Below are 27,769 nucleotides of genomic sequence, written 5' to 3' on the forward strand. Positions count from 1 at the left end.
GTATCACCTATGTTTTGTGTTACAAGAAATCACAATACCTGCTGTGAAAAAAGGTTGAGTGCAGTTACCAACTTGGGAAGGGAGAGGCAGATTGTTAGCGTTAGTTAGTCTTTGGACTACCTCCAACACGGAAGCTATGTCCCATGGACATAAGGTCCTATGTTTCCATGGTTCAATGGTTCAATATTCTCTTAGCACACAATGACCATGATATTGTGTTTAGGCCAAAGTTGACACGTGTCAAGTTAAAGTACTTTATAAATATTATCCAGTTCACCCTATACTTTTTAGATGGCAATACTAAACTGTTGGAGCTCTCTGACTCTAATCTGATCATAGACCTGCGTCCTTATCTAAAGACCCAGACACACCAACCGATGTTGAAGAGAAAATGGCAATGAAAGCCTACTGTTGCATTGCCTCATGTCTATCTCGACAAAAAGCATTCTGCACAACAACAACAACAACAACGCAAATTTTCAGGAAACATTCCTGCTTAGGAGCTCAAAGACTAAAGAAAAACTAAAGAAAAAAATCTGTTTTGATCTCACTCCCTCTTGACTACAGCTGTTTTTTAACCTTCCTCACTATCATTTTTCTTCTCTTTGCTACACTGAACTGCTGATGAGAGTGATTTCATTCACCCACGGGCTCTGCCATGTCTGAATCCAATTCAACATGCAAAATCAGTAAAAAAAAAAAAAAAAGCCAGCAAGGGTGGACAAGGGCCAGTGGTGCAGGACACACCACAAGGACTAAGGTAACAGACGCTAACAGACAGCCAAACGTTGACCGACAGTTGGGTGTTGAAACCTTGATCTGTCCTTGGGCTTCTTTCCTAATTTTCACCGAATGGAAATGTTAATAGTTACCTACTATTGACTTCCTTACCCTTACATTTAAATATCATTTTTGTCGTTTTTTCATCTTCAGTTCTAATTTTCCTCCCTTTAAATCAGTTAATAAATTGCTTGACTTGCATGTCCTGATGGTCCCCCAGTAGTTCCAAAGCTGCAAGTCTGAACCTACAGATCACAGCAGGTAAGATGCCTCTATGTATGTTTTGATACATTTTGACATTTGTTTTAGTGAGTTTGGGATTCTAATGGAATCCACTGTAAAGACTGTTATCCAAGCTGACTGGAGCTGACTGGAGCTGACTGGAGCTGCTGTCCTCTGAAAAGAGTAAGCTCTCGACCTTTCAGACGACTTAAAGCCTCTAGGTGGGTGAGCTTTTGATATTCAAAAAAACAGATTCTCAGTTAAGTACTTCTTTAAAAACAGCTCAAAAGAGTGTTTTTAATTGTCAAGTGAGAACTTAGTCAAACCTACCGTCATATTGTTGCCACAGTGCTGTATAAGATGCATCCACATCTGCTGGTGCTCTTCAAAAAGTGCTGTGCCATACTGTGTCAGGTCCGGCTGAGACAAGCTTCGTATGGATTCATTGACTGACAAGATGACTAGAAGCTGCCAGGCTTGAAGCATTGAGTTGGTTCAGTCGATTTGTCCTTGGCTGACAGAGAGGACTGTGATGACACACAGAAAGAGCACATTATCAAAAAACAGTCAGGGTAATAGAGTACAGCAACACAGAGAGACTGATGGGAATGCATACACAGTGAGGAGAGGTCAGAGGTTTGATGACGATAATTGCAATAGTGCCGATGGTGAAGTTTAAACCAATGATTTTGATGTTGTTTGTAATGATGATGATGATGATGATGATGATGATGATGATGATGATGCTGATGATGAAGTGAAGATGATGATGATATCAGTGTTAATTTCATTATGAAAATTCTATTTCTACCTCCAGTTAAATTAGTTAAGTCATGGTGGGCAAATGATATCCACAGTGAGGTACAGACAGATTTTGTATTTGCAGAAAAGAGAGCACTGATATCATATCAGTTGAGATATCAGGACAGAAAAAGTTGGATAATGGAGATGATGACGCTGTTTGTGATAACGGCGCTTTGTAATGCCAATGACAATGATTGATTCAACATTCATGATGTTGATCATAATTATAATAATTGTCTTAAGGAGGCTGATGATGACTGTGATGATGAAGTTAATGTCATTGATTTGGATGTTAGTGATAATGCTGATGTTACTAACAAGGTGATGGAGATGTCGGAAATGCTGTTGTTAAATACAACTGTTATGATGATGAAAATATCCACAATCACAATGATGAGATTAAAGTTCATTTCAATGATGGTGATGCCTGTGGTGATGACTAATGATTACGATATTGAAAATAATGATTATAGTAATTATGGGTGGGGATGATGATGATAATGGTCATGAAAATTATGAAAGTGATGGAAAAGATGTTGAAGAAAAACACGAGTCCTGTAATTGCGGGAACTTAGGTTTAAATGGTGACCATCAAGGTGGAGATGCTGACATCGTTTTTGGGATGATGTTGATGACAATGATAAAGTTCAAGCTGTTGTAATGCACTGTTCACAAGAATACCTATGAAAAATAATGGACCACAATTTGTATAAAAGCCATGTAATCATGAGCCGGTAATTTGTGTACAACCCAATCGGGAAGGCTGCGATCACATGACCAGTATGTTGATGGGAGTGAAGATAGAATCAGTATAAAGACCAAAAAGTCTGTGTATAGAGGCAAATAACACAGGACTTTCAACCCAGGAGATCAGTGTTTGTGTCCCATGTGGAACCAAGTGAAGTTTTTTTCAGGTATGGCATCACATTGTTTGTTTTCCTAACATCATTTGTTGGGCCCTAATTTGTTGGATATCATATGAACCATTGTTTGATGATACAATAAACGATGATGATGATGATGATTTGTGTTGAAAATGATAAAATGCAGGTGACATAGATAATGAGCTGATGACGATAATTTGTAAATAATGTCCAGTATAATGACGCCAATGATAATGATGATTATAATTATAATAATTAAGGGTGCTCCGATCAGGATTTTGGGGGCTGATCACTGATCACTGGAAGTAACATTGTCTGATACCAATCATGGTGTCTCTTTGAAGCCTTCTATTTGTCGTGCAGCATTATTTATGTCTTTAACACTTGTTAAGAGGATTTTCTTTAAATACTAACCTATTTGGAAATCTATGCTAGTAATGATGATGATAATGGTGATGATGATGATGATGATGATGATGATGATAAAAGCAAAAAAATAACAATGCTGATGAGGACTGAGTGCTTTCTGGTGCCAGGATCCACATGCTCTTTGTGAAGAGTAGCCTATATTTGATGGTTACGCTACATAATACACGCTCATTGTTTGATCTAACAGATCCTTAGAGTGCAAGTGATCTCTCTCTCACACACACACACACTCTCACACACACACACACACGCACACGCACACGCACACACACACACACACACACACACACACACACACACACACACACACACACACACACACACACACAGCCTGACAGTCCTCCCTCTCCTTCCGACTGTAGAGAACGTACCTTCAGCCATTCATCAGTGTCACCCTGTCGCCGTCGGTTACGGCCCGGGGCCCGTCGCGTCTTCATTACGGTCCGAATAAATCTGAAATAAAACCACAGATGATTTATTAGCTTCCGATGGCGTCGCGCTGGTTAGCATGGTCTGCCACCACTCGGGCCTAGAGAGACAGTCCTCAGACTTGAGCAGCAGAAATCCGATTTGACAGTAAGACATTTGTGTGATGATATCAGTCTGTGATCACAAGTTCTGCCTGATGAGAGGAGGAGGGTATCCGGCAAACTGTCACACACCAGCAGCATTTATTTGCTGCATGTCTGTGGGACGTTTTGTCAGTAATGCTCAGACCCACAAGGTGCCTTTCAGAGAGAAGCTCAGAGCTTTAAGTGGATATCTTTGCCTCTGTTTCATCTAGTGCAAATGTTAAACATATCATTTTGGAATGAGAATCATTTCATTTCCGAATGATTTAATTGAAACATTCATTTATAATTTTAACAGAAAAACATATAAATAGGCAAATCAAGATTTTAATTAAATACAGTATCTTGACAAAAGGACCATGAAGTGATGTTTTACATGACATTACCCATCAATCTGCATAAAAATGAGAGAACTTATATGGGCAGCAGAAGTGCACTAAAGAAGTGTGAGATACATCAATGTGTTTTGCACAACTGCCAAATAACTGTTGCTAAATAACTCAGGTTTCTACAATGAAACAAAGTCAACCTCACAATATCACAATTTCACAATTTCAATCCAGAAATTTCTTCCTTAGATCTTTTCTCAGATGGTTTACCTCCACATCAATTTATTACGGCTTGCTGGCTTAATTCATTTTACATAAGCAAAGGGCCATAGTTTACTAACAGATCACCCTTTTCCTTACATGTGTTGGCCCTGCTTGACTTAAGACTGACGCATCAGAGATTTGCATCTCCATGGAACAGGTCTACCCACTTGAATATGTCTTTTACCTCATTCCCACCGCAATTAGCGGGTGCATGTGGTTTTTTTTAACACGGGTAAATCCACTAAAAGTCTATTCCCACTGCCACTGTATTTACTGTTGGAGAGCGAGGTGGACTTTCTGTCAAACTTGGTGCAGATGTATTTGAATCAGTATTGTAGTGCTGCTTAGGTGGATATGGACAGTAATTACTGACAGAGCATCATTGCATCTCGGCAGTTAAGGAGCAGAAACGACCGTGTTCACCCTGGTGTTGCGTTCCCATCAATGCCGATTGGAGCCAGAGGTGATAAAAACCTGTGTCTACTGAAGAGTCATTTGACCTGGGTGTGAATACCGATTTTACGCATTACCATTGCGTGAAAACCAATGGAACTTTTTCCCATTGCCCCACTGGGGCTATTGTGGTTAACAACTTTTTTTTTCATGTTGACGGAGTTTTTAAATTTTCTCTCGGAACTGCACAAATGGACACCGGTTGCCCATCTCCTCCAGCTTGCACTAGAACAAAGCTACTCAGCCACATTTATACCTCTGCACTGGCAAGTTGTGGCTGGAAGCATTATGTTTTTGGGTTGTCCATCCATCTTATACTCGTGAACGTTGTATTTCAGGAATGCCTTTCTTCAAGTTTGTCACAAATGTCAACATGGACTCAAGGATGAACTCAATACATTTTGGTGGTCAAAGGTCAAGGTCAGTCCCATTCTCATTAACGCAATACCTCAAGAACGCCTTGAGTGAATTTCTTCAGATTTGGCATGAACCTCCACTTGGACTCAACAATGAACTGATTATAATTTGGTCGTTTAAAGTCATGGTCACTGTGATCTCTAAAATTCAAGAATTCATACGCTAATTATTACAAAATTTTAGAGTGAGAGTTTGTGAGAGTAAAAAGAAGCGACTCTTATCTGTCACACTTTGTAACACTTTGTTTCATCTGTCCAGCTAAAAGACAAAAGGTTAATATTTAGACTGATATTTGTGTTGTGCACAGTGGAGCCTCTTACCCTGGATCCGTCCCAGAATGGCCGTTTCAGCTGAGGTCAGTCCAGATGACAGAACTCCAGCTGACTCCAGGCCAGTTCAGCAGGGAGAGGCACAGCTGAGACCTGCAGGTGTCACATTGTCCTGGTTGTCACTAACCCAGTTACACCTGGATCGCCGGGGACACGCTCGCTCCAACATGCAACATGAGAGCACAGACACACATAACCACACACCATTCATACTGAAGCAGGTAATACATGCACATGCAGATATGAGAATCCTTCATGTGTAGTGTGGGGGAAAGATGAGGTAAGCATCCAGGAAATTAATTTCTTACTTGTCGTTAATTAATTATGCATTAGAAAAGGCAAATAGAGTGGATGACGGCAAGAGAAAAGAGATGTTAGAGGAGAAGTGGATTTTCAACACCCTTCCACCTTCCTCTATATATCTCTCATCCCTCCTTTTCTTCATTGTTCTTTCTCTTCCTCCTATCGCTCTTCTGTCCTCAGCTTCTACCAATCCTTCTGGCAGTCACTCTCCTCCACTCTCTGGTCTAATGGTGTGTGTGTGTGTGTGTGTGTGTGTGTGTGTGTGTGTGTGTGTGTGTGTGTGTGTGTGTCTGTGTGTGTGTGTGTGTGTGTGTGTGTGTGCTCTAATGGTGTTTAATGCCCAGACTAATGGTTTCAGCAGGGAATCCTTGTGCGGAGCTTGAGTCCAGGCCTGGGCTGATCGCTGGCAGGACCATCCCTCATCCTGATACCGCATGGAGGTGAGAGCCAGGGGAACACGTACACACACATTCACGTACGTACGTGCACACACACACACACACACACACACACACACATACACACACACACACACACACACACACACACACACACAAACTGTCTCTGCTTCTCACTAGCTTGCTTGCTCACACTCACAGATTCTCTTCCTTTGTTTCCCATTGACTCTAATCCTGCATCTCTCTCGTCCTCACACCTTTTTTCTCCTCATCTTCTACAGTGTCAAAACATTTTATAGATGTTTTCTTGATGAAAATATGGAAACCAATAGTAAATATGATTTCTTTTGAATTTATCCCACATACCTCACCATAAATAACAAACTAGCACATCAAATTAATCTGCAATTAGAAATATACAAATGTAATTTAGTGGACAGAAAAAGCAATTGAATTTATTATTCAAGTATGCTAATGCAAGTTTGATTTGTGTTTTTAAATAATTATCATTTGTATAATTTTAAAAAAAATTATATTTGATATCCGGTCACTGTGGCTCATTACATCTGCTAGATGCCGGCTAATCCTATCTACTGGCTCTTTAGATAATAACACACCACAACAAAACATAAAATTCAATTAATTTAATTTAATTTAAATAAATTAATCTACATTTTTAACTATGACCTGGAAAAGTGCTTTAAAATTATGATTTATTTATTTTATTATAAATACAGTTTTTCCAAAGCCTTTTCTTATTTTTTTTCCCCTAGAATTTTCCCTATCTTTTTGAAAATACATACTAATACTTATTACCAAATCGCCTTTTTACCATGTCTTCAAAGAATTCACATAAATTTGTTCAGCGTTCAAAGATTTCAATACTAAAAGGCGTCTGAAAGCAGCACAAGAAAACTGATTTTGCTTTAGGTTTCAAAGGGTTAAACAAACAGACCATCATCTCAAAAATTAGCTGAAGCTGTTACCACAAGTCCTGGTTAAAAACAAACATTCGAAAACACAACTCTAGGCATTTTAGTCAAACGTGCCATATTCCAGGCAGAAAAAGGAAGTTGCTTGGCCTTTAGGTTGTTGTTGTTCTGGGGTTAAGGGCTGCTTTGGACCTCAGGGACCTAAATCACATGACCTTAGGTGAAAAGGGCTAAAGGTCCTTTAAGATGCTAGAACTGAAGTACAAAAGAGGCTTTGGGCTTGATAGCAATGAATGGGTGTGCATGTTTTGTGTACTCGCATGCAAGGTTTCTGTATGTGTGATTTTTGTGTGTGCATGAGAGAGTTATGATTCACTTAGAGAGGAGCAGAATCAGATTAGTGTAAAGGGTTAGTGTGGCTGGTATATATAAAAGACGGAGTGGAGGGGTCATAGCTTGTGGGAGAAGGGGAAAACAGCAAGGCTAAAGGTGATAAGATCAAAACAGTATAGCTTTGGTTGATATGAAGCTGTGGGTTGCACAGAATGGCTTGAAAAGGAAAGGTTATGGGAGAGGAGCAAGATGAGGGAGTGCAGAGGTGGAGAGTGCAAAGTGGTAAAGGCGAGATATACGGTAGTGCTGGAGTTGGGGGAATAGAGTGGGAGGGTTGGGCTAAGATAAAACAGGAGGCAGGACTGGTGAGCAAGTAAAGGAAGAGGTAAGATGTTGGAGGCGAGAGAAGGGCAGAAGGTAATGGAGTGCTGGGGAGGAAGCGAGAGGAAGGCAGGGGGTATTTGGGTGCATGTGGGTGTGTGTATAAGGGTGTAGGCGGTATGGGGGTACGCTGGAGCAGGGCAGCAGGGCTAGGGGGGGTGTGTCAGTACAGATGCTCTGTGACCGGGTGTCACAACTCGGGCCAGGAAGCTGAATCCAGCGATTAATCACCGGGCCCCTCCGCTTGTAATCAAACGGGCTCTGGCCATGATGTATGAGCCATGTCACAATTACTGACTCACACTCGCACGCGCGCACACACACACAGTGTGCACTCAGAGTTGATCATGTGCACACATGCATTCACACATGTATGAGGATGAATACACACAAATACACAGCACGCTGAACAACCTCTGGTGGCTCACTAGGATTATGGCTGTCTTCCAAGAGGCCACTGGGGCAGACTTCAAAGACACAAACATAAACATCCTACAAAGCCAACACATTATAATCTTAGTCAGCAACACGGAGGTAGCAGAGGAGAGAATGTCGGCATGGCGAAAGACAGGAAGAGAAAAAAAGCGAGAAAGAAATAGAAAGTGAGTCAGTGGGAGTTCAGGACTAATGAGGAAGACTGATATACTGAATAATGGGAGTAGAAGAAAGACAGATGAAAAGATCTGAGCGGTAAGGAAGACTGGAAGTAGGAGTGAGGCCGAGAGAGGCTGTAAATGGACGAATCAGGGAGGCGATAATGAGAGAGAGCGAGTGAAAGAGAGAGAGAGGTGGAAGTGAGGGCCGAGGAGGGGATGAAGAGGTGAATCCGTAGGGACGGGGGTAAAGCTCTTGGTCAGCGGTTTCCACGACGATGGTGGACAGGCCAGCTGACAGGATGAATAATTTAGGACGAGGTGTGGACATCGATCCCACAATGCACTTCTCCCTGACCACATTGTCCCATGCACATATTCTCAGACTCATTCACATACACTTGGATGAATGTACATGCACACACACACACACACACACACACACACACGGTAATCTGTGTGTACTACTGTGCAGAAATAAGGAGATGGGGGAATGAAGGGGAAACTCTACATGTCAGCCACACAGTGGTGGAATGTAACTATAGTATATTTACAAGTACTGCACTTAAGTAAGGCTCTCTGTATTATCACTGGTGTGGACATCCCTGTAAAGGCTGTGAAACACCATGTCAACATCAGAGAACTAGCTGCGATGGAAGCCCCCTGCTGCGTCCCCCCCTCATCGCTTTGGCTCAGCCAAAAAGGAGCACATAAACACACCAACAAGAACGTATGTTCTGCACATGCGTGAGAGGGGATACCGCTCCATACCAGCAGAAGGCAGTTGTCTGTAATAGCCAGTTAGCACATTAACGACACAATCCAATACTGAAAGAACAAAGCATGATTTACCATGCACCAGTGACAGCCAATCAGGAGGCGTTTCTATTAAGAGCTCAACAGCTAAAAGAAAACAATCCTACCTCATATAACAAGTTTGTTTCGACCTCTCTCCCGCTTAACTTTAGCTCTTTCTTTACATTTTTTTACTTTTGCTTCTCTTCTTATGTACCGTATTTGGGACCAAGTCAACTTTGAGGGAAATTTGAGTCATTTTAAGGTACGTCATCACAATCTTTCTTTTCCTACACCTAACCGCAGTAACTCTATTAGCCTAAACCTAACCAACGTAACTTAAAGTTCGTAATGTTATTTGTGGGGTGCTACAGCGGGTTCCCGGGTAAAGGTCCACAGTTAGTTTGACTCATTCACCTCCACTCCTACCCACCCTATGCATACTTTTTCGCTCTCTGTACTACAGTAGTTGCCTGAAGGACCACAAAATGCTGTTGCCTCGTGCGTCTCATGCCGCTGCTAAGACTGCCTCTGTGTGTCAATATCCGACATCAAGGGCCACAGACCAAGCATTGGTATTTGACATGATGGGAGTGAGACCAGGTTGCTGTTATGCACTTTGCATTAGTTACATCAGTGTTTCAATATCTGGAATCTCAAAAAATGTGACTTTGATTTGACTTTTTTTATAAATGTAATGAAAAAAAATCTTGAACTCCAGGGTCCAAATAAGAGTAATGGAGTCATAAAAAACATCAGTACTTAGGACAGAATATGAGCAACACCTGCATGCTCTCTCTCTCTGTCTCTCTCTCTCTCTCTCTCTCTCTCTCTCTCTCTCACACACACACACACACACACACACACACACACACACACACACTCACACTAACATTAACACACACAATCTATTTTTTGGCCTTGTGCTGACAGACACTGATGGCTGTAAATGCTGCTGCCTTTCAGTAGCCTCCTCTGCGTAAAGTCCTTCCTGTTTGGTCCACTGACTTCCTGTCTACTGCAACCTGATACTTCCTGGTTGAGTCAAATGTCTTTGACCCCACCGGTCTGCCATCCAACCCAAACACAGACACTTCCACCTCACTTCTCCTATAGGGAAGACAAAACGGACACAGTGAACGAGCAAATTTGGGAATATTCATTTACATGCAAAATTTCTCACTGAGCAAATATGCACAATCAAATGGCTAATATCAATATTTTATGAGTTTATTACTTTGCCCAGCTTGATATTAAACATCGGATATGATGAACATCCACTTAAGTTGCGGTCTTACATTTTTTTAGCAACATTCCCTCAGCCTCTGGCACAACACAAGACCATTTTTAACCCCATGGAACAATGTTTCTCCCAAATCTCTCCGGCTTTGCAGGCACCTCTCCTCTTCATTCATCACACAGCCTGAACGAGTGACCGGGGAATGACCTCGCTTGCACACAGACACACACATACACACACACACACACACGCTGTAAACACACACAAATCCACAAACACGGTATCAACTCACACAAAAGCACGATTCATTCATCACGAACGATGGATACCTTGGAACACATGCTCGAACACGCGTGTGCCTACACACACACCTAAATGCACGCACACTCACACGTAGCGGTTTCTATCACATCCGTTACAGATGGGTTCTCCTCCTCCTCAGTCCTAAATGAATATAAATATGTCTGTTTGACATCATTCATCTGCCAGAGAGGAACACATTTACCGCATCCAGCCAAAAGAGGCAGTGTTACTCTCTGCTCCGCTGGGGAGGGATGCATATGGAAACAGCAAACTGAGGAGAAAGGGGAGAAGAGAATGGGATGAAAAGACTTGCAGAGATAAGGGTGATCCAAGGGCATCTAATAAGGCCAGTGCAAAGCATTGAATTTGGCTACATTTACCATGAAGTTTCTTTCTTCCACGCACACAGACATGCAGAAAAAAAAAAAACAATAGTCCCTCTCTGTTTAAATACGTTTTATTCTGCCGCTGTCGCCTCCTAATCAAATCTGATCCTATCTCTCCCCTCTTGACAGGTTGCATTCACAATAAAGCATTTGAAAGCCCATTAGCTCCACTTTCCAGCGGCGTAAAGCCAACAGCAATCCGATATCATCAGTAACAGTCCACGGGAAGATGACGGCCAGACGACAAGCGAGATGTGGACAGACTAAAGGAGCTGAGAGGAGGAAGAGATATCGGTGATGGGAACAAATTGAAACAAAATGGCGGGTGATATACCACGGGGAGATGCTTAGGGAGATGTCACACGGGCCAGTGGCGTGAATTTACGAAAGAAGGCATATCATCATGCGGCGTCTTAGATAATGATCGTCAGGAATTGATGTTTTGGGAATCTCAAAAAGAAAAAAAATACACAAGTTAAGAGCCGCTCATAATCAGATGTAAAGATGTTTCAGGTCAGAAAAAAATCCCTTTAATCATCATCTGATGACCATTAACGTTCACCAGATATGACCTGTGTCCTCAGTCACCACGTCTTCATAATGTAGTGCTTGCGAAGCCCTGAGGGAGGCGACAGTGGTTTCAAAGTGAGCCGACTCCTGCCGCAATCTGTGCTCCATATGTCATTAAGCCCATTAGGGAAACACTAGGTTAACATTACAGCGAGAGTAGCAGCCTTTGCTATGGGAGCAGCCGCGGGTCGACATAAAAGCGGCGTCTCACTTTGTCTCCCTTCCTCTCTTTTCCTGGCCGCCTGTATTAACAGGCCATTGTCTTTTTCTCACCACTGCGCTCTCTGAACTGCATCCTCCATTTCCTCGCCTTGAGTCATTTCTCTTTCACTCAGCCCTTTTTATGCTTCTCCCCGTTTCACCTTCACTGGCCGTACAGTGCACCACTGGGGGCAGCAGAAGAAAAGATGTTGACTTTTTGGAACACGTTAAGGCTTTCTGTCATTATGGAGTAATGACAGCCCACATAAATGTCCTAGAACATTTGGTAGTTCTCTTAACTGGATATATCTGTGTGATATTTTGAACGGAAACATTATAACTGTCTTAATAATAGAGATTTTTTTAAAATTCAGGGGACAGAACTTGTCTTTGTTTTGCCGAAAAATGACCAAACACGGCGTTCCCTCCAGAAGCGCAGGAAACCAATACGGCATGTTCACCTAGAGGTCAGGTGGAGGTCAGCACGGAGTGTCATGCCTCCACTCGATTCCCCCTCCCTCCTCCTCCTCCTTCCCCATTCCTGTGACAAAGAGAGCCAGTTTGGTTGCCAGGGAAACAGGCTTTTTCCATGGCGATGTTGGAACACGTGGGAAGGGCAGGGCGGCTTTGTTTCGCCCTGTGATGAAGGATTCTCCCCATGCATGTTTAATCGCCAGACTTATGGTCCCAAACCCAACAGCCGAGCCCATCCACCACAGCCTGATTATGTTCAATGGAGCTTCTGACACCCTCATTTTGCCAGTTTTATCACGCTGCGCAGCTCCCTCCGCGGGCACCTTAGCTATTGTTGCACGGCGTTCCTGATGAGTACAGCTGAGACCACAGATAGTCAGACCAAACAAGGAAGGTACACATATGTCTCTTTAGCAGTAACCAAAACACGCCTGACCAAATAAGCACACTCACTTTACATACAAACACCCTGAAACATACATAAGAACAAGCACACAATCCTTTTTGTCTTTTCTTGTATCTCGGCACCCACCCACCACTGTTTGGCTTAGCACGGTGGGGGGAAAAAAATGGCCGATCACCATGGCAACGATGTGTGCCGTTCTGCTACAGCTGTGATGTATGTGGTGACACTTTTGACCCTCTAGTGAACTCTTTAATGCAGGAGCTGTGCAGAGTCCGGATAGACCCTGGCTGCTCTGCCTATCCTGCCACTATGGTGTACCATAAAGCTGTACTGCTTTATAATACAACTGATTCAGCACCCAATCAGACAAGATCAAGTCTGCATACCATTGTCATGGAAACAAAATACAACCTCAACAAAGTTGTCAGCAACACCAGTTTGCTGTGACAACAGGAATACATGGTATAACAGGGATTATGTGTTTTGCGATGAGTGTTATGAACTGCAGATGTTTTTGTTGACTTTGTTGAATAAAATGTAACCAGGCACCTTTAGTTACACAATGCATCAAATTGCTAAACACTGGGCAATCTTGTTCACCTTTACCAGTCACTGTATACATTTCATATGGTTTTCTTGTGCCAAATATTCAGTTAAACACAGCAGCAGCACAATGGCATCAAATATAGATCTTCACATCAATCTAAAAGTCTGTTTTGAAGGATTCAAGGTTTGTTTGGCCCTAGCGCCTTTGTTTCTGACTTGCCTCTAAGTTACACATGTCCCTTATTGTCCCATAACACAACACTTCTTCAGAACCTCTGATGGCATGCCATTTCCACTGACATTTACAAATCATACACAATACATACATAGAAAGCCCGGATGTGCAAGTGAACACACAGCGCCACAAATAGTCTTCTCCAGAGACGCACTTACACACATTGTGGGACACACACACAAGCTTGTTGTGTGATGAGACACAGAAAAGTCACGTATGCATGCGTGCCTCTCCCACCACCGCCATCGAACAAATGCACGTGTCCATGCCATTGCAAAAACACAACACACAAAAACAAGGCGATGCAATACAAAGCAATACTCATGCACACAGGCTCCCTCAATCAGCACTTGTCTCCTTCTCCTGTCTGGTTGGTTTTGCAAAGATGTAGCGCCTCTTGTGCATTTCCACCACTAGGAGTGCTGCAGCTTTGCACAAAGCCAGTGCTCCCTAAATATGTTACAGCTGCTGCTGCTTCACACTGAGCCGCTGTGGAGAAGGGGAGCTGACAGCCAGTAAATGCAGATGTGCAGACACCTTCTTAATCATTCACATTGGCCTTTTTATTAAGAAACAATTGGTTCCACATGGTAACAGGCACATAGGACATTATTTTAAATATATATATATAATAGGGGACATCCAGATAATGCAGACAAGTTGCTGTGCTAACACCAAAAATATGTTCACAAAGAAAATGTGCTGCTCTTAAAATGAATTTTAAGAGAAAACATTTTGAGTTGCTTAGAAGGTGACAATCACAAAGAGAAAAGAAAGAACTACGCACCCTCAGATACAACACGGAGCACTGCCTATGCTTTTTACTTTTGGTACAGTCACATAATATTTCTTTTGTAAACGCCACCTCATTCGTTGCCAGGAAAATGTTTTCTTTTGCTCCAGCAAGTGCAGAGGGAGGAATTTTCCACCTTTTCAACAAAAAAGTGAAACAAAACAAAAACAAAAGGGAAATTCCATGTCCTGTTGCAGCTCCTCAGTCCTGTTTGTCCAGGTCACAGCCTGCGAGGGTCATGACCCACTAAGATACACTCAGACCTGCCATACCACCGAGAAGTCAACCCGCAGGTCAGGAGAGAAAGAAAAAGAGAAACACACACACATAACAAGAGAGAGAAGTTGTAGGAGAATTCAAATTGTCAATGCAGCAGTACATGAGGTGACTCCCGTCATATTTAAAGCCCTTTTCATGCACTGACAATATGCAGTGTTCACATGTCTGCATTATCTGAGTGCATGCAAACATGTATATTCTTTATGTATTCACATGTTAAAAGTTAATGCTGTTTTTACAACTTGTGTCAGATTTTGTTGGATCGCTACTGGTTCTAAGTGCAGTGGCCTCACCAAGGGCTGGCCAGCGAGGGCCACAGCCAGCCTGATATAACTGCTGAAAATACTTGGGTGGCCTCCATGCAGTGTTTTAAACTTGAGGAGGATTTTTCTCTCTAAAAGTTGTGTACCTTACAATTAATGTAGTCTTTCAAAATAACGCTATATATGTGTTTTTGTAAGTTTTACGTTATAGGACAACCAGCCTTGTTGAAGGACAGTGAACCAACAAACAGGCAAAAAATGTTGGCCTTGTACTTTTCAGAAACCACAGATGCCTTACATTTGCACATTACTGTGCAGAGGATGCACTGAAATTTTACATTTAAACACTGTGAGTAATATGTGGTTAGGTCTAGGCACAAAAAGCATTTGGTTAGGTTTAGAAAAAGATCGTGTCATGACTTAAAATACCCAATTTGGGGGGCAAAATCCCTGTTGGTAAAAAAAAAAACCAACCCCTTTTCATTGCACTATCCCACTGGAAGAACAGTGATGGGTGGTTGAAAATACCCGTATATGGATGCTAAAAAGCCTCAGAAAACACATTAATGGTTTGTTGACAATGACTGGTTAAAAAAAACTGGTTTTGTTGTTTGGAGTCAAACGGTGGTCTGCAGTGGTCAGCTACTTGACAGGTGTCTCACCGAGGTGATGCATCAGCTTAATTAATATGTCACTTTATAAGCAAAGATAAGCACAAATGTAACATATTCATGGTGTGAAGAAATGTACAATGACAACATTTTCCTCTGGCAACTGTGCTGAATAATTAGTAATATCTATCTTATCTATTGTGAAATAAGAAACCGCATCAACCGTAACATAATGGAATTTCTGAAACTCAGATATGACTTTTGGTTTTCGAGTGCCACCCTAAGTATTTCAGTGGCCCCATCTGACCATCCCTGTGAAAAACTGCTGTGGTCACCCCAGCTATGGATTGTAACTATGTTGTATTCGATAAAGTAATTGCTAAAAAGGGCAAAGTGATAGTGTCACTCAAAAAATCAAGTCAGACAGTGGAACAAATCCTAAATTCCAAAGAAGGAAAACTCTTCACTTTAAGTTTTTACTCACCAAATTAGACTGACTGAACTATTGATATACCTTTACTACACCTCACATGCTGTAGTTCTGTACACACGGTTTTCCTGTGAAAATGTAGATTACTGACATCCAAGTTGAGCTCACTTTGAGTTTGACCTCCAAATACAGTGGTTTGGATCATTTCTCTAAACTGCTGGCTTGTTTACAGTCTAACTGAACAATCAAGTTTCTTGCACTGTCAGATTTTCAGTGTACCCAGATCTTGCTGTACATTTGTGAGTACAGTGTTATCATAATCAATAAACAAATATGGAAAAACAACCTACAAAAATAAGATCCACATTGTAATATACTGCAATTATCCTTTGTTGATCCATTTTGGCATGTGCTTACATACACTACGTACATGTTACACATATACATGACCCCTGCCAATCACGGTCATCACGTTTGGGGACAGTCCCCTCCGCCCGTCCACCCCTCCTTGTCCCTGCCTGTGGTCCTGCCACTGATGTTGAGCAGGTGACCTTTTCTCTCAGCTAATCCACACCAAAAAGCCCTAATTACTGCTGCCGCTCCACCAACCTCCCTGGCCCAATAATCAATACAGGCGATTGGCCGGCGGATCACCCCGTCAGACATCAGTGTGTGTGTGTGTGTGTGTGTGTGTGTGTGTGTGTGTGTGTGTGTGTGTGTGTGTGTGTGTGTGTGTGTGTATTTGAGGGATGTAGTGATAGTGTTTTCATGGTATGATACGGCCAGAAATAAGCAACCAAAGCTAGAAAAAGATAGAACGAGTAATGGAAACATTGTACATGCCACAGAAAGGTAAACAGTTGGTGACTACAAAGTAACCGTCACACTAACACGCACACACTTGTACACACACATTCCTCCCTCCAACCTGAATGTTGTGACACCAGTTGACCTTATTGAGCTGCTGCTCTGTAAGGAGTTCCTGATTAGAATATCTTCCCTTTAACCTTTAGCAGAGTGACGCGCTTCCTGAAAGCAAAGAAATAAGCCATCAGTTTATGCAGAGAGGTGAATGTATTCTGTCGTTATTTCATTAAGGTGTGGCATTTCACTAAACGTCCCAATTGCATTGCTATAAATGTCGCTTCTCAGCAGTACCACTCGCCTTTTAATTTTTTTTATTTTTTTGGAGCATGCAGGTGTGCGCTTCTGGAGATATTCTATATGACGGGCTGACAGTGTAGAATGTTTGCTGCCCTGAGCATTTGTGCTTCTATCACTATATATCCTCACCTGTACATGTGTGTGTGTGACACATCTGTGTGTGCAAAACGCCCCAAGGACATTTCAGAACAAAACACCAGACACAATGTTATCAGTAAGAAAAAGGAAGTTTCATTTTAGATGCAGCTGCATGAACACAGACATACATATCTGTGAAAAGAAGGCAGCAATCTCTCCCTTTCTCTCCTCCTTGTCTTCTCTTTCTTTCTCCTTCTGTCACTCTTGCTGACAGTCTTTGATTGCATTAGACAAGTTAATGAAAAGCAACACAGAAGAAACAACTGGCAGCCCTTTCGTGCAGCCTGCACCTGCCAAAGTGTATGTCTGTGTGCGCATACCTGCCGGTGACTATGTCTGGCTGTCTCGTGTCCTCGGGCGTGCCAGTCAACACGATGATGAGACAGTAAGAGAGTGATGAGAAGCTCGTCCATACCCTCGGGGTGAGGTCCGTTCTGCAGACATGAAACGGTTATGAAATACTGTTCCCACACTAGACACAAAAAGAGAGCTACAGGGAGAAAAATACTTAAATAAAACCCCATAATCAAGAGCCCTTGTACAAAAGGTGACAATTTTATGTATTTTTATAAGACTTGCTGAATTACATGATTGACTGTGCACAGTGTGTCATATTTTTGCATAGAAGTCCATCAAAAATGTTAAACACTTAGCTTTTGATAGAGCTGCAGGTGCATTACATGTCATTTGCTACCGGTCTTAAATCCCCACAGACTACCTCAAAATGATCTTAGACACAATAATGCCAAGTATACGGTTTCAGCATAAATATCGCCAAGAAACAGATCCTAATTTCTCTTTAAGGCCCAGTATTCCTAGGAATTACGCCCACTGGACAATTCTGCACCTCATAATTTACACCCACTGTTTAGTGCCAATGTTGAAAATACTGTGCCCTTTATGTAGCAAGACAGAGAGTAAAGCCAGGCTCAGACTTAAAATCCTTACTGATTGGTTACGTCACACATTTCAAACATGCATGCACACTAAAAATACACACACACTAAAGATCTAAAAAATGGTGCATCAAGCACTACATGGTATTATTAGGATTATAATGCCAGAGAGAGCATGAATGCACCAAATCACGGGATCTCATGGGGAAGCATATGTCAACAAAACAGACAAAAAGACAAAAACAGAAGGCAAAACAAGTCTGGATGAGAAAACGATTGGAAGGATGCGTTCAATACAGGTTGTCTCCTCTTAAGTGAGAACTGAAGGTGAGATTTTAACTGTCAGTTTAAATATCTGTTGACAGTAGTATACCAGCTAACGTTAGCCTCAAGGGCTGGAAGTGTGGACATTTGAAATTATTAGGATGGTGCCAATAAGTCTGCATCAGTCAGGAAGGTTTAAGAATGGATCTGTAAACCTCTCATATCAAAAGAAAATCTGGGCCGAACATCAGTATAGAGCATGGTCCCAGACCGGATTTCAGATTTCTCCTCCTATTGTTAGGAGGGGTGAACTGGGGATAACTTAGCCCAAAATTCTTGTAGTCTGAGCCCAGTTTAAGGGTATGGAGATCAGGTAAATGATGTGCATGTAAAAAATCTGACTTTCATCAAGGAGACTGGAATTCATGTTTTAGGACCCGCAGTTAAAAGTCACCTTTAAAAAAATGTAACCATGATCTTTTCCTAGATTTGATTTAGTGTTGTATTTGCCAAAACTCATGGATTAGCCACGATTTGTTTGCAGTATTTAACATACTGTAGAAAGCAAGACTTTTTAAAGCAGTAATTGAACTCTTGGGATTTGCAGACCATCCCATACTGACGTTCTTTTCTGTCGATAAGGTTTGCATGGCGTAGTCTGTCACTAGTTTTTTAAGGACCAGAATTGGGCACACAAAAATTGGGGATGGGTTTGGATATTCTAAGGGAGTGGAAAAATATAGACAGTGAAACACCTTATTTTGGGTTCCAGCTTAGAAAGCTGAACTGACGAGAGATTTTGTGTGAATTCAGCTTAACAGCAATTTGTGATAGACAGCCATCACAAACCTGCCACTGATCGGACAAATCTATACATCAGAAAGGATGTGGCCCCAAGTATGTTGTTGGTTTTGTGGTTAATCAAAAGGTGACAGTTCTATCAAGTACCATTTTGTCACAAATAAATCGTTTTTTAGCAATATGGAACAAACAATAGGAATCATGTTTACTATTGCAATAACTAAAAGTGACATTTTGTTCATCAATCACCAGCGATTGATGAGATGACACCATCACTGCGACCTGCGGGTCAGCTGTGGTTAATCTATCAGCTCTGGCTGGCAACTAGGTCAGAATGAGTCAATAACTTCTGAGCATCCACTATTATGACATTGTACGGCATATTCTTAAAATATGTTGACATGTTAACATAGTTTGTCTGATATGTTGTTGTGATTCTTGCCAATACGGTGTGCTTTTATTAGGAGATAGTCATTAATGATGAAATGTGCAGCTCAATGCCTCCCACCTTAATGGTAAGTATCAAGTCTACAATGCCACCCGCCCACTATAATAGCTGTATTATATTGATTTAATGGGTGCATCACAAGATGGAAATGACTAGCTTGTATGTGTTAAAGCTGCAATGAATAAAAGTACAACACAAAATGACCATCATCAGTCTGTGGAGGTTAATGGAATCAATAACGGTGACTCAACAATTCTCTGCATACTTCTGTCTTTTAAACTCATTGTCCAAACTAACATGACAAAGTCCCTATGAGTTGATGTTTCAGGTCCCTAGCTGTGGATTTAAGCTCCGATTGTCGGGCCTTAAAAGGAAACCTCAGTGAGAACAAGCAGGAGGTACGAAAGGCCAGTCCTGGAAATCTGAAAAAACAAAGCACCCTCAGCAATAAAACAGAACATTATATTCAAAATCTAGTTTCATGTTCAGTGTCATATCCTTCGCTTCAGTTACAGTCTTGGTCTCTGTGGTGTCCACATGAGCAGAATCTCCACAATGAAGTCAGTGAATAAAGTGTTTTCATAACCGTCAGGCACAATAGCAACAACTACATAAATAAGACCCAGTATGTAAAAACTGGAAACTCAAATACTCTGAATGTTCCAGGAGGACTGGCAGCACAGTGTAGGCCGCATATGCTCCTGCCAACAACCTGTGTGCAGATACAGTATGTGCACGTGTCTGTGTTAGTGTGAATGTGAGCATATGATGGGGGACTGAAGACATGTAGCCCCACAGAGAGCTGCCCCAGTCAGCCCGGCCTGCTGAGTGAAACCCTGTGGTAATGTTTAGCTTAAGGGGTGAAAAAGAAGGTGAACGGGGGGGAAAGGAAGGAGGGAAGGATGAGAGAATGACAGGGTTGGGGGTTCTGTGGGTAGACACAGAGTGAAGAGAGCGAAGAGGGTAGCGGTTGAAGGAAGGGAGGGATGGGTCACGGAGGAGTGACAGGGAGAGGGAGGGAAGGAAGGATGAAAGGTCCAACCGGTACGGAGCGCAGGAGAGGTCTCGTCAGTCAGTCGTCTCTCTCTGACACCTGAACCTCCGCTGACCGGGTCGTGACTGCCTCTCTGGCACAGGAGATATCACTAGGGAGGCTGACCTTTGACCTCTCACCTCTTCATCGCCACCACAGCCCTCGCGCCGCCTTCTCAACCACCCCCTTACTCGCTTGCCCGCCTTGATTTCTTTTTAGCTTTCTCCTCCACCTTTTCGCCCGCAGTTTGGTTACCCAGAGCTCCAAGTACTGTGTTTGACTGATTCTTCGTGAACTTCCAAGTTAAATTAAATAATTTGTTTTGTATGACACATTTTGATTCTGATCTTTAAAAACAATGCAAAAAAAATCTATATATATATATATATGTTATGTTTGAGGGTGCATTACTTCATTTGAACATGATTTCACGTGCAGGAGGCAGACAGATATTAGCAATGCGTGAAAAAAAAAAGCTGAATGTGTAATTCTGCAATTTACCTAGTGATTGTTGCAATCATAAAACTGCAATGTTTTCACAAACGCAATATACCTTGCTGTCGCTGGTTTCACCCTGACTGCTTAACGTTAGATACACATTTGGAGATGGACAGAGCCTTCTGTCCATACTCCACGTTCTTTTTGTCTGTATTTGTGCATGTTTTCTGAAAGCTTACAAATATGGATGAGAGTAGTACCACCGGAGATCGCGGGAGCAGTGTAGCTCAGTTAAAGCAAGATATAACCGTAAAAAATGGCCAATGGAACAAATTGGTAATACAGTGAAAAGAATTCTCTGTCCACATGTCGCAATATAATTAACGGCCTCACAGACCACTGCCATGTTCAACGCTGCATCCATTCAGAGGTACATCATTACTACCTTATCCTCTGTCGCCATGTTTTTTGTTTTTGATTCGGACTGCCACCTCATGGATGTATCTACGTCAACATAGAGAATGCATGGGAGTAGTTCGGCAGGGAAGTTGACAACGTCTGAAATGAACTTATCTATTCTATTTTCATATGTAAAGGGAGTAAAACTGAGTCTTTAATGGCAGCAACATGCCAAAAAGTGTGGCAATGTGCCAGGAAAGGCAATGAAGAAGACTGAAGATTTGCACCTGGCTTTGTTTTATGAGAAATGAAATGCACTCAACTCATTTTCTGGACCTCTAGTATAAACTCAAAGCATTTTGGTGAGAAGAAACTTAATGTTAACATAAGATTTTACAAAGCAATTCAGAGGCTACCTTTAATCTTGCAAACATTATCCATGACAAATGGCTTACACACCAAACAGTTAAATTACTAAAACAATGTAATGTAAGGATACATTTTGACACCTAAATCACACACTTGAATTACAGGAAATTGCTCCTATGTGCAGTGAGAAACTGGGACCTTACAAGCTCTAAAAGGCAGCCTTTTCAGACAGTGAGCATACATGCTAAGGTCAACACACAAACACTCACACCAACATGCTCACACATACAGTATATCCCTGGAGAGTCTGGCCTAATCCCAGGTTTACATTGTTAGAACAACAGGGATAATCCTGCTAACAGGGTGTTTATCTAGAAACTGCAACCACTGAATCCCCAACACACACAGTATTGACCCAGAGAGAAAAATAGCAAGTATGTGAGAAAGCAAATAAAGTGAGAGAAGGAGAGAAAGGCAGGACAACAAAGAAAGGTGAATACAGAAAAGAGAAAAGCCAGTGGGAAATACGATGAAATGAGAGAAGATTGGAGGAAGCACGCCGAGAGAGATGCAGGGAAGGGGGTTGGAAGAAAGAAGAAGGTCTGTGCTGTCAGGTATGCAAATGAGACTGTGACGGTATCAATGCAAGAGTGGACAGAACCAGTCCCTTAGGACCACACACACCAGCCAGAACACACACACACCCAGTGGCACACCAGAGAGTGAATAAGCCTACTCTAGAAATAGAAAACACGAACGCATAAACAGAATACAGGCCAATACAACAAGCTCATCAGAGTCTAGATAGGGACTTACGATGGTCAAACACATATGAACTTGAAGGAAACTCAATGAGCACATTTAAAGTAACTTATCTTCTTTAAAATGAACTTTTTTCCAATTTTCATTTAAAAACATTTTCTGTAGAGTAAAGTGTTAATGTGTTGTGACGCTTTTCTTTTTTTTTTGTTTGGCTGAGGCTCCTATGACTGCTCATGCTAACTACTGACTTTATCTTACAACACAAACAATTGATGCAAAGACAAAACACTTTGCTTCCAGTCATGGATGGATAACTCTACAGGCCTATCAGGCTAAGGCCCGGGGGCCCAAGGTGTCAGGGCCCCCAGTGGTCTTCACCTGCAAAATGTAACTCATATTAACATGCACGACCAGGAAGATACTCAAAAAGATGACAAAAAGATGCAAAAGATCGGCAGAGACAATAATTAACTACAAAAAGGGACAAAAGGACCAAACAAAAGACACAAAATTGCTGTTAAGAGACACATAATGACTACAAAGAGATATAAAAAAAACACTAAAAGATGCTTAAAGACACCAAAAAAAAGGCAAAACCACCACAAAGTATGTGTGTTGCTCCTATGTAGAAGAGGTGATGTGTCCCTTTGTGGTCTCGAGAATACATCCTAAAGATTTCACAGTAATGTGAAAAATGTTATGATTTGGGCATGGATGAAAACAGTGGAGAAGAGGTTGTATTAAATCCATTATTTATATAAAAGTTTGGCCGATTTGTATTTAAGCACTTTAGCCACTTTGGCCACTCTCATCATCCTCTTGTGGCTCTGCTAGACTGCTGGATGACTATATTCTGCCTTGAACTGCCGCCTGCTGTTTCCCATATTCATTAGAGACGCTTCAGAGGATTCAGGAACTTTTACTGCACAAATGAAAATACAGCTTTATTTGGCAGAATAGTTCATCTCCTGAGGGTGCTCCCTAATTAATCCAATCAACACGGGTTTCTGCTGAGAGCACAATGAATACTGCCAATGCCACACACAAAAGAACTAAACAGACACATGTCCCTGCAGTATGGGGTATACAAAAACTATCAAGGCAAGAGATGCAATCGTCAACACACACCTTAAACAATGGGACTGCACATTATAGTCTAATATTCAAAAAACTAAACCTTTCCACCACTCCTATCACAAAGTAAATGAAAGAATGTAAACACCATTACTGTGGGTAATATGCTTTAAGGCACAGTACTGCCTTATCATGTGCAAGACATTTGTCTAGTAGTGTGGTGGTACTACTATCAATGGAAGAAATCTGAAGCTTTACCTATGTCATGTGTATCTTTGATAGTATAATTTTAACCCCGATCCTCAATCAGAAATCTGGCTTAATAGTTTGATGACAATCATGGGCGTCTACATCTTAGTTTTTCCCAGCTTGCTACTATTTGAAGCAATGCTATTCTTGCTAATTCTCATTTCTTCTTAGGTTGCTGCCTTATAAACGCCTGCAAGAGGGCAGTATGTGAATATTGGGTATTGTAGCAAGAGTTGAAAGAGTTTGAGCTGGGCTATAGGAGAAGAAAATGGCTTTTAGTGGAAGTAGGCTACTTTAAAAGTTTGCCTCAACAGAAAGATCATTCAACAAATAATGAGAATAAAATGACTCTATAATAATGTGCACAAAAGAAACAGAATGAGTTCTTGACATCCAACCACTACTGCACACTGACACACTGCACCACGCATTCATGCATACACACAAACCTCTATACTTTTCCCTGCAGGGGCTTGAACTTCAGTGGCTAACTGCCACTCTGGGATCTAATACTGGCTGTTGGAATATTGCGCTGGCTGGCGTTAACTTCTTGTTGGGGGAGGTAAGGCGGGCAGGGGATATCGGCAGAACAGCGGCAAGCTTTAGCATGCATGTCAGGGCCGGGGGACGCTCCCTGAGCCAAATGCCAGTCTATAGATCGCAGAGGGGACTAAAGATCACATCATCGTCCACCCGGACACGGGTGACACCGGACAGCGGACGTGGGAGAGAGGGAGGACCAAATGATCCCTGCCAGGACGAGCCGTTATAGACAGCCGCTGTCATTACAGGGCAAACATGCACTTGTACGAGTGCACAAACACACACACACACACAGGGAGTAACACACACACGTACACGAGCTGTGACGACGACATTATAGACAAGCGCTGTCATTAGAAGAGTCTCTGCGGAGCTCAAATGATAACGAGCGAGGGGGAGTGAGAGGAGGGGGGTGTTGACGGGGGTGACTGTCCAACTGTCTGCAGGTGAGCATGTGGTGTTGGAGAGGTCAGCTCGCTTTAACACACACACACACACACACACACACACACACACACACAAAGTAGGCTTTATTTATACAATGGACACAAAGTACACATTTAAAGAACGTGTCTGCTTTGCAATTTATTCTCTTTAACTTGCTGATGATGAAAGAATATTCTAGTTTCTGGGGAGTTTCACAATTTTTCTCTGGTACAAGAGTCATGCAATGTTATGTTTACATCTGTATCAGCACTTGTTAAGCTTTGTTTGGGTTAATTCAGTTTAGAGACAAGAAGTCTGTCAGGAATAGATTATTTCACTAAGACACAGAACAATTATATTCACAACAACTGCAGTTAATACTGTAGTGGCCACCATGTCTCTCCATAAAAGTGCTGCACAGTTATTATTGTCATAGTTATGCTACGTAACATGGTATCTGTTATAGTTTGCCAAGCAGCTGGAGGAGGATGAAGAGGAGAAGGATGGTAGGAAATTTGGAAATGTCAGTGAGCCAGTGAATACATAATAAATGGTTCGTTTAAGAGAATTAAAATTGGAGCTGTAACAGTCCATGTATTTGCACCAACCATCAGAGTGCACGCAGCTGCACTCAGAATAAATGAACATAAAATGATGCACGTAATGTGGAATCAATGTCCACAAGCACAAGTTGAATACAGCCAAGGTGGAACGAATTGGAGCACTCTCCATAAGCCAATATTATCTGCCAATTTAACACAGTCAGTTACAGAAGCTGCCACCCACTTTTGACCAGAAAACAAAATAAAAATGTATCTTTAAAAAATGTTAATAATTAAAACAGGTTCATTATCACTGAAAACACTTTCTAAAAAAATGTTTTATTTTAACTCAAACCATGATTTTTTTCCTATAACTACAGGGCTATCTGACTTGAAGAAAAACTTCTCCCAGCATCATCAAAACGTGGATAACAACAAAATCTTTAACAAAAGAATAAAACTCAGCTCACTAGTAACTCGAGGTCCACAACATTACAACATGCTAATGTTATTAGCATAAGACTATGGCATTTTACACTGCAAAAATTAGCTTAACTGGGGACTTTTCCACTCCTCATAACTTTATCAATTTGCATGTATGATTAATGACTTTACTCACTCACCAGTGGTCTAAGTCTCCGCGTATCCCGACAAAACAGCACGGTTTAATGTCATTCTGCACGCTCATGTTTTTAGCCGAAAATTGTTGAAACAGAGCAGCTAATGTTGCTGCAAGAAGTGAACAAAGTAAGACATACAGCATGAACTTCCTGCTTCCTACTTCTTCTTCTTTTAGATTTCCGGCAGTCTTGATGCCTTGCGGCATATTGCTGCCACTCGCAGGTCGGTCTTAGTATCACTCTAAGGACCGTTATCACAGCGCGCGTCAGTAGCGCGTGAGCAGTGACGAGCGCGTTGTTTTTTGTTTCGGCGCCCATGTTATCAGCGTGCACAGTGCTCGCGTGAGCAGCGCTTGTCAGGCGCGTCTCCGCTGCGTGTCAGCTGCAGCACATCTTAGTAAACGTTGGCTCGCCGTTTTTTTTACCCATGACGCGCGCGTTTGTCAGCAGGAATAGACAGTAAATATGACGTTTTGATGATTCTGACTCCATACCACTGTTTACTGCAGTTTAAAAGTCTCTCTCTGTCACAGAGATGAGGAAATACAAAGACGGCTGTTTTACTCCAACTTCCCCGCTTGCCTTTCACAACAAAAGCCCTCGGACAGCGTCTCTGTGGACAGAATCCCATCACTTGCACATACAAGTCATTTTATTTTGAAACATTCACAGGGCCGTGTTATCGGCAATGCAGGAGCTTGTATAACTTCATAAATGAGCAACGTTGTGCTTATAAATGTGGAAATACAGTACAAACATCTGCGGGCCGTGACGCAGCAGTGACGTTGCAAAAACGTTGCATGTGTGAACACCACAAACATGAAACGCTGCGAGGCTGAAGTCACGCACTTCTGACGCGCGCTGTGTGAAACGAGAAGATATATTGTCCAGGAAGTGCGTGTTAACTGCAAGAGCTCAGTGTTTTGCAAATTAATACTCTAAACTTAACACAAGCGAATAAAGTCGCGAATAAAATCCTCGTAACTTTGACAACATATAGGGTGTACTTGGAAATATAAAGATGTGTAAAACTATGTTGCAAATAAATAAAACACAAACAAACTGAGACATGCATTCACCAAGATGACACAGAATACAGTATGTGGCATAACAAGCAAATATGTAATTGATGCAAGTCGAACAAAATAGAAATTAGTTAGTGGAGAATGTTTCTGGGGGACACTTTGCTTGAGTTATTTAAAGCAGTGCATTGAGCTCTCTTAGCCACTCTGACTATTTGTAGCTATTAACTTCACAAAAACATAAGATTACAATACATCGTGTAGTTTGGCAGCCACTTCCACAAGAAGAAGGGAGTATTCCTTAATCTGATAAGTCTTTAGAGCATGTTTATTTACTTTGCAAATGTAAGGAGCTGCATGAGGTCACACCATATATTTTTTTAATCACAATCAATTGCTGAATTTCAATAGTTAATCGCAATTAATCATTATTTTAATCACCTTTTTTACAATTCCATCATTTTGCATTTCAAAACAGTCATGAAGTCCTTATTGACAAGGTAAAGCAATTCTTAACAGATTGTCTTGATTGGAAATCAAATGACAGCATTTGCACTTTTCAGCAGTTCCAGTTTAGTTACTTTCTCTGATTCAAACAGGTCCTGTCTGTGTGAAACTATTGTTTC

The 27,769-nt window shown here is 41.7% G+C and overlaps 1 long non-coding RNA gene across 2 annotated transcripts; it reads right to left on the reverse strand.

Annotated features, from left to right (window-relative positions):
- Nucleotides 1-26,282, reverse strand: LOC148186631 (uncharacterized). Of its 2 annotated transcripts, none has more exons than XR_015779491.1 (6): nt 26,125-26,282; nt 17,578-17,691; nt 5,475-14,635; nt 3,491-3,572; nt 1,333-1,529; nt 1-1,232 (listed from the first exon to the last, which is right to left on the reverse strand). It is a non-coding gene; the product is annotated as an uncharacterized LOC148186631 (long non-coding RNA). The 2 variants fall into 2 exon arrangements; XR_015779492.1 differs by having other exon boundaries at nt 5,475-16,984.
- Nucleotides 26,283-27,769: the final 1,487 nt, after the last annotated feature.

The sequence above is a fragment of the Plectropomus leopardus genome, chromosome 17 (genome assembly GCF_026936395.1).
Source record: "Plectropomus leopardus strain MGB_pleo_1.0 chromosome 17, ASM2693639v1, whole genome shotgun sequence".
NCBI lineage: Eukaryota > Metazoa > Chordata > Actinopteri > Perciformes > Serranidae > Plectropomus > Plectropomus leopardus.